At 44.7% G+C, this 11,177-nt stretch overlaps 1 non-coding gene across 1 annotated transcript; it reads left to right on the top strand.

The window, feature by feature from the left end:
• Positions 1-8,839: 8,839 nt before the first annotated feature.
• LOC111589439 (small nucleolar RNA snoR1) lies at positions 8,840-8,930 on the top strand. Its single transcript, XR_004849860.1, has one exon. It is a non-coding gene; the product is annotated as a small nucleolar RNA snoR1 (small nucleolar RNA).
• The last annotated feature ends 2,247 nt before the right edge of the window (positions 8,931-11,177 follow it).

Here is an 11,177-nt window from a genome sequence, read left to right as displayed (position 1 = left end):
TTAGCAATTAAAAAGTCTCTAAGGCATTCATACCATGCTCTTGGGGCTTGCTTAAGTCCATAGAGCGCCTTAGAGAGCTTACACACGTGGTCGGGGTACCGTTCATCCTCGAAGCCAGGGGGTTGCTCCACGTACACCTCCTCCTTGATCGGCCCGTTGAGGAAAGCGCTCTTCACATCCATTGGTACAACCTGAAAGAATGGTGAGCGGCATATGCTAGCAAAATACGAATTGATTCTAGCCTAGCCACAGGAGCAAACGTCTCCTCAAAGTCCAAACCTGCGACTTGGGCATAACCTTTTGCCACAAGTCGAGCCTTGTTCCTCGTCACCACCCCGTGCTCGTCCTGTTTGTTGCGGAACACCCATTTGGTTCCCACAACATTTTGCTTGGGACGAGGCACCAGTGTCCAAACTTCATTGCGCTTGAAGTTGTTGAGTTCCTCCTGCATGGCCAACACCCAGTCCGGATCTAGCAAGGCCTCTTCTACCCTGAAAGGCTCAATAGAAGAGACAAAGGAGTAATGCTCACAAAAATTAACTAATCTTGAACGAGTAGTTACTCCCTTGCTAATATCACCCAAAATTTGGTCGACGGGATGATTCCTTTGAATCATCGCTCGAACTTGGGTTGGAGGTGCCTGAGGTGCTTCTTCCTCTCCAACTTGAACATCCTGTGCTCCCCCTTGATCATGCGCCTCCACTTGAGGTACCTGTTCGTCATCTTGGGTTGGGGGATGCACCATAGTTGAGGAAGAAGGTTGATCTTGCTCCAATTGTTCCTATGGTCGCACATCGCCAATCGCCATGGTGCGCATTGCGGCCGTTGGAACGTCTTCTTCATCTACATCATCAAGATCAACAACTTGCTCTCTTGGAGAGCCATTAGTCTCATCAAATACAACATCGCTAGAGACTTCAACCAAACCCGATGATTTGTTGAAGACCCTATACGCCTTTGTATTTGAATCATAACCTAATAAAAACCCTTCTACAACTTTGGGAGCAAATTTAGAAGTTCTACCTTTCTTCACAAGAATATAACACTTGCTCCCAAATACACGAAAATAAGACACATTGGGTTTGTTACCAGTTAGCAGCTCATATGAAGTCTTCTTGAGGAGGCGGTGAAGATAGACCCTGTTGATGGCGTGGCAAGCCGTGTTCACGGCTTCCAACCAAAAACACTCGGGGGTTTTGAACTCTCCAAGCATCGTCCTCGCCATATCGATGAGCGTCCTGTTCTTCCTCTCTACCACACCATTTTGCTGAGGTGTGTAGGGAGCGGAGAACTCATGCTTGATCCCCTCCTCCTCAAGGAACTCCTCCACTTGAAGATTCTTGAATTCGAACCCGTTGTCGCTCCTTATCTTCTTCACTTTGAGCTCAAACTCATTTTGAGCTCTCCTGAGGAAGCGCTTGAGGGTCCCTTGGGTTTCAGATTTATCCTGCAAAAAGAATACCCAAGTGAAGCGGGAAAAATCATCAACTATAACAAGACCATACTTTCTTCCTCCTATACTTAGATAGGCGACGGGTCCGAAGAGGTCCATATGAAGCATCTCCAAGGGTCTTGATGTGGTCATCACATTTTTGGTGTGATGAGAGCCTCCCATCTGTTTCCCTGCTTGATAAGCTGCACAAGGTCTATCTTTTTCGAAATGTACATTAGTTAGACCTATCACGTGTTCTCCCTTTAGAAGCTTGTGGAGGTTCTTCATCCCCACATGTGCTAAGTGGCGATGCCACAACCAGCCCATGCAAGTCTTAGCCATTAAGCATGCATCTAGACCGACCTCTTCTTTTGCAAAATCAACCAAATAAAGTTTGTCGTCTAGTACACCCTTAAAAGCTAGTGAACCATCACACCTTCTAAAGACAGACACATCTACATTTGTGAATAGACAATTATATCCCATATTGCATAATTGACTAACAGATAACAAATTATATCCAAGCGACTCAACTAAAAACACATTAGAAATAGAGTGCTCGGATGAAATAGCAATTTTACCTAACCCTTTTACCTTGCCTTGGTTCCCATCACCGAATATTATTGAATCTTGGGGATCCTTGTTCTTGACATAGGAAGAGAACTTCCTCTTTTCCCCCGTCATGTGGTTTGTGCATCCGCTGTCGATAATCCAGCTTGAACCCCCGGATGCATAAACCTGCAAGGCAAATTTAGGCTTGGGTCTTAGGTACCCAACTCTTGTTGGGTCCTACAAGGTTAGTCACAATTGTCTTAGGGACCCAAATGCAAGTTTTATCTCTCTTGCATCTTGCCCCTAACTTCCTAGCAATCACCTTCTTATTCTTTCTATAAATGGCAAAAGAAGCATTGCAAGCATGATATATTGTAGAAGGTTCATTAACTTTCCTAGGAACATTAACAACATTTCTCCTAGGCATATTATGAACAACATTTCTCCTACCAACATTTCTATCATGCACATAGGAAGAGCTAGAAGCAAGCATGGCATGAGAATCAAAAGCATCATAAGCATTCTAACTCCTATAAGTATTTCTAGATTGTCTCCTATCATGGTACGTAAAAGCATGATTCTTTTGCGCACTACTAGCCATAGGGGCCTTCCCTTTCTCCTTGGCGGAGATGGGAGCCTTATGGCTTGTTAAGTTCTTGGCTTCCCTCTTGAAGCCAAGACCATCCTTAATTGAGGGGTGTATACCAATTGTATAGGCATCCCTTGCAAATTTTAGTTTGTCAAATTCACTCTTGCTAGTCTTAAGTTGAGCATTAAGACTAGCTATTTCATCATTTAGTTTAGAATTGCACTCTAGGTGTTCATTACAAGTATCAACATTAAGATCTTTACACCTAGTGCAAACATGTTCTACACAAGAGTTAGATTTACTAGCTACTTCTAGTTTAGCATTTAAATCATCATTAACACCTTTTAAAGTAGAAATGGTTTCATGACAAGTAGATAATTCATAAGAAAGCATTTCATTTCTTTTAACTTCTAAAGCATAAGATTTTTGTGCCTCTACAAATTTATCATGTTCTTCATACAACAAATCCTCTTGCTTCTCTAAAAGTCTATCCTTTTCATTCAAGGCATCAATCAATTCATTGATTTTATCAATTTTATTTCTATCCAATCCCTTGAACAAGCTAGAGTAATCTATTTCCTCATCGCTAGACTCATCATCACTAGAAGAATTATAAGTAGTACTGTCTCGAGTACATACCTTCTTCTCCTTCACCATGAGGCATGTGTGACGCTCGTTGGGGAAGAGGGATGACTTGTTGAAGGCGGTGGCGGCGAGTCCTTCATTGTCGGAGTCAGAGGAGGAGCAATCCGAATCCCACTCCTTTCCGATATGTGCCTCGCCCTTGGCCTTCTTGTAATTCTTCTTCTTCTCTCTCTTGTTCCCTTTTTCCTGGTCACTTTCATTATCGGGACAGTTAGCAATGAAATGACCAATCTTACCACATTTGAAGCATGAGCGCTTCCCCTTGGCCTTGGTCTTGCTTGGTTGTCCCTTGCGACCCTTTAGCGCCGTCTTGAAGCGCTTGATGATGAGGGCCATCTCTTCATCATTGAGCCCGGCCGCCTCAACTTGCGCCACTTTGCTAGATAGCGCCTCCTTGCTCCTCGTTGCCTTGAGAGCAATGGGTTGAGGCTCATGGATTGGACCGTTCAACGCATCGTCCACGTATCTTGCCTCCTTGATCATCATTCGCCCGCTTACGAACTTCCCAAGGACTTCTTCGGGCGACATCTTGGTGTACCTGGGATTCTCACGAATATTATTCACCAAATGTGGATCAAGAACGGTAAAGGACCTTAGCATTAGTCGGATGATGTCGTGGTCCGTCCATCGCGTGCTTCCGTAGCTCCTTATTTTGTTGATAAGGGTCTTGAGCCGATTGTATGTTTGGGTTGGCTCCTCGCCCCTTATCATCGCAAATCTTCCGAGCTCGCCTTCTACCAACTCCATCTTGGTGAGCAAGGTGACGTCATTCCCCTCATGAGAGATCTTGAGGGTGTCCCAGATTTGCTTGGCATTGTCCAAGCCGCTCACCTTATGGTACTCGTCCCTGCACAAGGAGGCTAACAACATAGTAGTAGCTTGTGCATTTCTATGAATCTGTTCATTAATAAAAATAGGACTATCCGAGCTATCAAATTTCATTCCATTCTCAACAATCTCTCATATGCTTGGATGGAGAGAGAACAGGTGACTACACATTTTGTGGCTCCAAAATCCGTAGTCCTCCCCATCAAAGTGTGGAGGCTTGCCGAGAGGAATGGAGAGCAAATGTGAATTTGAACTTCGAGGAATACGAGAATAATCGAAAGAAAAAATCGAATTAACCGTCTTTTGTTTCTCGTAGTCGTAGTCATCCTTTTGGGAAGAAGTGGACTCATCGCTGTCGTCGTAGTAGACGATCTCCTTGATGCGTCTCGTCTTCTTCTTCTTCCCATCTTTACGTTTGTGGCCCGAGCCCGAGTCGGTAGGCTTGTCATTCTTCGGCTCGTTGACGAAGGACTCCTTCTCTTTATCGTTGATCACGATTCCCTTCCCCTTAGGATCCATCTCTTCGGGCGATTAGTCCCTTTGTGAAGAGAACGGCTCTGATACCAATTGAGAGCACCTAGAGGGGGGGGGGGTGAATAGGTGATCCTGTAAAACTTGAAACTTAAGCCACAAAATCTTGGTTAAGCGTTAGCACAATAATCGCCAAGTGGCTAGAGAGGAGTCTTCAACAAAACACAATAACCACAAAGATATCAATCACAGAGATGGCACGATGGTTATCCCGTTGTTCGGCCAAGACCAACGCGTGCCTACTCCACGTTGTGGCGTCCCAACGGACGAGGGTTGCAATCAACCCCTCTCAAGCGGTCCAAAGACCTACTTGAATACCACGGTGTTTTGCTTGCTTTTCTTAATCCCGTTTGCGAGGAATCTCCACAACTTGGAGCTTCTCGCCCTTACACTTGAAGTTCACAAAGAAGCACGGAGCAAGGGAGGGATTAGCAACTCACACAAGACACAAAGATCACAGCAAATACGCACACACAAGGCCCAGACTTAAGCTCGAGAGACTAGCACACTAGAACGGAGCTCAAATCACTAGAATGTCGAACAAGTGCGCAAGAATGGAGTGTGAGTGATCAAGAGTGCTCAAGGAATGCTTGGTTATTCTCCTCAATGCGCCTAGGGGTCCCTTTTATAGCCCCAAGGCAGCTAGGAGCCGTTGAGAGCAATCCTGGAAGGCAGATCTTGCCTTCTGTCGACTGGCGCACCGGACAGTCTGGTGCACCACTGGACAGTCCGGTGCACCACCAGACACTGTCCGGTGCAGATATCCTTCCTTATTTGGCGAAGCCGACCATTGGAGTCTGAGAGCCGTTGGCGCACCAGACACTGTCCGGTGCACACCGGACAGTCCGGTGCACCAATGTGACCGTTGGCTCGGCCACACGTCACGCGCGGAATCCTCGGCCGACCGTTGCCCCGGCTGACTGTTGACTCACCGGACAGTCCGGTGCACCACCGGACAGACCGGTGAATTTTAGCCGTACGCCGTTAATCATCTCCCGAGAGCGACGAGTTCGCCTGTGAACGGCTCACCGGACAGTCCGGTGCACCACCGGACAGTCCGGTGAATTATAGCCGTACACCGTCGTCGAAGTCCTGAGAGCAGCCTGTTCGCCAGAGCCAGCCTGGCGCACCGGACACTGTCCGGTGCGCCACCGGACAGTCCGGTGCACCCAGACTGAGCAGACTTTGGCTGAACAAAGTCATCTCATTTCCAATTCAATTTCTCCTGTTTCCAACACTTAGACACAATACATTAGTCCATAAAACAATGTACTAAGTCTAGAAACATACCTTTTGACATGATTTGCACTTTGTCTACCACTTTGCATAGATTAGCACAAAAGCACTTGTGTTGGCACTCAATCACCAAAAAACTTAGAAATGGCCCAAGGGCATATTTCCCTTTCAAGTTCGTACCCTAAAGAATGAAAGTGTGGTCGAACTATTGTTTCTACTAAATCAGTACTCCTGCATCGCTGACTTATTATCAGTTTGAAATGTGTTTCCAGCAAATGTTTTCCTTTGCCTTAAAAGTATTTGTCATATATAAATAATGTGTTATTCTACGTTGCTCCTTCTCAATAAGAGAATATGTTCACTGAATAATGACTTGTGGTGCTCCATTAAAGCCAACAACAAAAGTAGAGTATTTGGACCGTTCATGAATTAGTAGGATGGTTGCACTTAGTGATTTGTATTTTTTAGTTATTGAGCTAACTAGCTAGGCTTAAATAGCCCGTCCTGAAATTGGAGGAGAAACTCTTGTTTGATGCGGTTTCTATCATTTGGACCTTTGCCTAACTAACCTTCTGTGACATTAGTTTGTACACACTAACTGTCTCTAACAAATGTAGTAAATTCATTGTCCATGTGGTTAACATCTCTCTGAGCATGGTTTCCAGTTTGATAATTATGTGTGCACGATAATTTGTATTTTCTTGGCTTGTTTAGTTTGCATCTTCTGTGACGATTGGGCACTTGGATTGTTTTGGTTAACTGTTGCAGCGGTACAGATCAAGAGTTGATTCTAGTGTTTGGTGCGCTGGTGATGCACCTCTGCACCGGCTTTGGCCCCGAGGCGCTACCGGTTGGGATACGGTGGACCATGGACGAGAGGGATCTGGGGTGCCTGTATGGAGATCTGGCTGAACTGCCGTGCTGGGGATTCTTCAGTCTCATTGTACATCCACTGCTAGGCGAGGCACGATGTCGACGTGCTGGCGTGTTGCTACAGAAGGTGTTAGATACATGCAACAATCTGATTTTCTATAAGCAATTGCTAGAATGTCATACATCTATAATTATTGAGAAGATGACCATTTACATTTACAATATATACTTCTTTTATGCAGCTTCTCGAAGCATGATTTGAAACTTTGTTTTCTATCAATGCTAGGTTCCAGGTAACAAATAGATCTCTAAACCTCTTATTTTTTACACAGATTTGCTTATTTTCTTCATATCTGACCGGGAGAGCTTGCTATCCTACACTTGAACTGCTTCTGCATTCCTACCCAACAAGCAGGGCCCTTCTTTTGGTGGAGAAGTAATGAACTCTTACTGCCTTGAGAATAGGCAAGTCCTTGGCTTTTTGAAGAACAGTAGCCTGCAGAACTTCTGGTAGGCAAACAGCAGATCCTGTTTCCTTATGTAACACCTTCGCTAACCGACGATTAAATTTCTGTGACACTATCCAAGTTGTATGGTAAACTCTTTGTGATATCATCTTAATATGTAGAGAATCAACTCTTCCCATCTCTCTAGCAGCTGAAGGGTCTAGATTTCCCGAAGGAAATCAGCAGATACTGCAAGTATTCATGTTATTAATGAAGCATATACATCTTATCTACTACTCATACCTGAGTATGTACCTGTTACTACTCATATCTGTTAGTATCTACTACTCAGTCAGTTTGTGCACACATCCATAATTTCAATCGCAGCCGGGTACTTTCCTACTTACAATACAATTGCTATGTCTGGGTAACCAGTTTTATTCTTTAATTTTGATTTTGGCTAGATGTTTTGGTAACCAGACATAGCATAGCTTCAGTGACTTATTTTCTTCCAATCTATCCCTTTTTTATAGTGTAACGCCCAGACCCATGTTCATTTTACCAGTCCGCAAAACAGTTGTTGGGAGGCATGTATTTTTTTCAAAGTAATCATCCTCAGTCCGCAATTTAGACTAAATCAAAACAGTCGTTGGGATGCATTTTCATTTTGCAAAGTAATCATCCCCAGTTCGCAATTTAGACTAAATCAAAATAGTTGCTCACTTCAGCTCTATTAGACAGTAGTTGGAAGTTAATTTTTTTAACATGCCTCAACATAGATGACGTCCCATTACTACTGAAGCAAAAAAAATTGCAAGGTTAAACACTCGGGTTAATTGCTATGTCTGGGTAATCAGTTTTTTGTTTAAGTTTGATTTAGTATATATGTTTTGGTAACCATACATAGCACCCTTAGTTGAATCAGTTTTTTTGTTTAATTTCATGAAACTTGACAGATGATCTACGAAACCATGACCAATATCTTTCATGTTAATTGAATTACAAATATTGCATTTAACCCTTTCACAAACACATAAGTATTGTTGCCTACCTCTGCGCCCCGTCCGAATCGGATAGCGTCGTGGATCTGTTCGTCAGACGGTGCCTTAGTGGAGATGGTGGATGACGACGATGGATCTCGTCTGGTTCGGATCGTCTTCGCCAGCCAGGTAAATCTGATTGATTCTTCTCCTTACCTGCTTCTCCCGGTGTGGATCTCGGCTCTCGACGAGTTTCAGGGGGTTGTTCGTAACATCTGACAAGATCCGTGGCAGCTGTTTAGGTGCTGGATCCGTAGCGGCGGCGGTGACGACCATGGATAGGAGCATGCTCGGCGACCTGGATGGCCTCCCCGAGGAGGACAAGATGCGAATGGCCACCATGATCGACTAGCTCCAGATCCACGACAGGTTCGTGCCATACCAACTCGAGCCCTCGCGCTTACCCCCTACGCCACCTACTCGAGCCCTCGTGCTAGCCCCCTACGCCACCTAGCCATCCGCCGAGCGTCGAGTCCTCCCAGCCGCCTCCCGCTCGTCGCGACCTGCAGGCCTCGGTCATCCGGCGGTGTTCTTCTGACCTTTCGTACTGTCGTCATGAATCCCGTTCTGTCATGAATTTGCATGCAGTAGCTAGAACTAGAATGCCTGCGAATTAGTATGCCTTCTGTTTTTATTCATCGGAGCTAGGTTACGATATGGTGGTAGTAGCTGTGATGAGCACTGCTTTCTTCTGACACCTCTTGTATGAGCAGGGACTTCGTTCCCTTCGTTGAGCAGATTCAGCAACTCTTTGAGTTCTTGCAGTCGCCCGCGTCTGCGCTTCTGCGGTCCGCCAAGAGAAGCGCAAACGCTCCTGCTCCGCCGTCCACCGAATCCCCGACCGCGCCCAGCGCCCTTCGACCTCCGTTCTCCATGTCGGCGTGAAGGCTAGCTCCTGCTAGGCGCTGGGTAGCGGGTTAGGCGGTGCTGTGCAGATCTACCTGTGTCCCGCCTTTTTCTGTGCTGTCGCTTGTCGTTGCGTCATTGACCAAGTGCTCCTGTGCCAGCCGGCCTACGGCCAGCACCACAGTTCGCAGGGACGCTGGTGTTCTCTCTTGGCTGGCCCCAGTCCCCTGCTCATCCTGCACAGTGAGTCAGTGTGATTGTTTTATTTCTATTTTTTGTTGCATCTTATTCTGGTACTGCTTTGTTTCCTTCGTCAGTTGCACATGTTCTTAATTTATTCTCCTTATTAAGTGCGAAGTCGGGAATCTGTTTGTCACTCCTTAAATTTGTAGTGAACTTGTAACTTGTTTAAGAGCATCTCCTACATATCCTAAAATTAAGTGCGAAGTCAGGAATCCGTTTGACACCTCTTGTATGATGCAGGTTAAGGGGTGGGTATCTGTTGTTTCGGCTGAGTTAATTGGGGACTGGTTGTAGGCGGAGATGTTGGTGCTCTTCTAATCCCCCACGAGGTTTGCCCTATTCAAGGTGCTCCACGAGGGGAAGCTCGACAAGGTCGAGGTGAGAGACCGCCACTGCAATTTCTAAAGTCTGGTGTTGATTGGGTTCCTTTAATTTTCTCTACTCCGTGCTTTTATATTGAACCATCAGTGCTAATGTGCTATGTCTTTATGTTCTTGTTGACAGGATATATGGAAGGAGTTTACGGCGTTGTCCAACGAGAAAGGTTTGTGATCCCCTTACACTTCAGAGTGTACATGCGTTTTTATTTTTTTCTGAAGTCCTAGTGTCAGTGTAGTATCAGTCACAACATGACATTCTGTGTTTATCGTTTTGAACAAATGGTACCGATTTAAGTATCTAACTAACTCTTTTATTTTGTTGGAACACTATGGACGTAGCCACTAGATATGGACTTCTACTTTACTTAAGGTAGCTTACATGGATATGTTTCATAACATGTTTTCTATAAGCCGTTTCAAATATTTTGCATTTCAAGCTACAAAGTGGCAATAGATTTGTGTTGCTATTTCATGCTGATACCCATTATATGCACATATGGATTAAGTCACTTGGAAATCATTCATACTATTGCCCCTAACAAACGTATTATTGTTGTTCAAATGCAAAATAAGGAATAAGAATAAAACTTGTTCGTCGCTTTTGTACCTTTATTAGTTTTTTGTTCTGATTAATAACAGTGAACTTTCATGTAGGTGGTTGAGCTTGGCTTTCAACAAGTTTGAGAACACATCTGTCACCCTATCGGCCGGAGGTAACCCTGATTATTGATAGCAAGCCTACCAAGGATTTGCACAAGCTCTTGTAGAAATATTGTGACTTGTGAGGGTGAAACATTAGCAGTAGCCGGAAATGGTTCAGTTCTGGATTTGTATTTATTTGTCGCTGATGGAAGTGGTGTCCCTCCTAGAACTGTGCCTAAAACATGTAAACATGTCAAGGATCTGGTATGGTATGTATGAATGTATTCTTCAGTAACATATAAATCATAGACAACATTTTAGTAAGTTGATTTCTTTTACAAATACTTTTTGTTTTGGTTATTCAAAGCAACATTTCACCAAACGCCATGTAACAGAAAACATTAATTGTTTCATTGTGTTGTCTTGTTCGTGAGACATTGAGGTCGATAATATATGTTCAGCCTATTCAATTTGTTTTAATCTGTACCGGCTTCTACAGTGTTTTGTCTCTATGGATGACAGTTGCAGCAGTCCAAATAACTGGCTTTAATCTAAAGCGAATAGCCCAGTTGTGTTTGTTTTTATGTGATTGTTGTGCACTAACATTTTATCGAATATTTTGTATGTCAACTGCCATTTATAATTTTGTAATGGACCTTTTGCATATGAAAATTTATTTATATTCCTTTTTACTAGGGAGCTTTACAATCCCTACTACTAATCTCTACTAACTATTAAGGACATAGTGTAGACCGCCCCCGCCGCGACCCCACGCCCGCCCGCCGCGAAACCCCATGCCCGCACGCTGCGAAACCCCCGCCAGCCATGCCGCACCGCACGCCCGCATCGGCCGCCTTCCTACGCGCGCGGGAACCGCACAGCCCGCGCCCCCGT

Source organism: Zea mays, chromosome 5, assembly GCF_902167145.1.
Source record: "Zea mays cultivar B73 chromosome 5, Zm-B73-REFERENCE-NAM-5.0, whole genome shotgun sequence".
NCBI classification, from domain to species: Eukaryota; Viridiplantae; Streptophyta; class Magnoliopsida; order Poales; family Poaceae; genus Zea; species Zea mays.
Note: the sequence above shows the minus strand (reverse complement) of the source record. Positions and strands in the feature narration are given on the sequence as shown.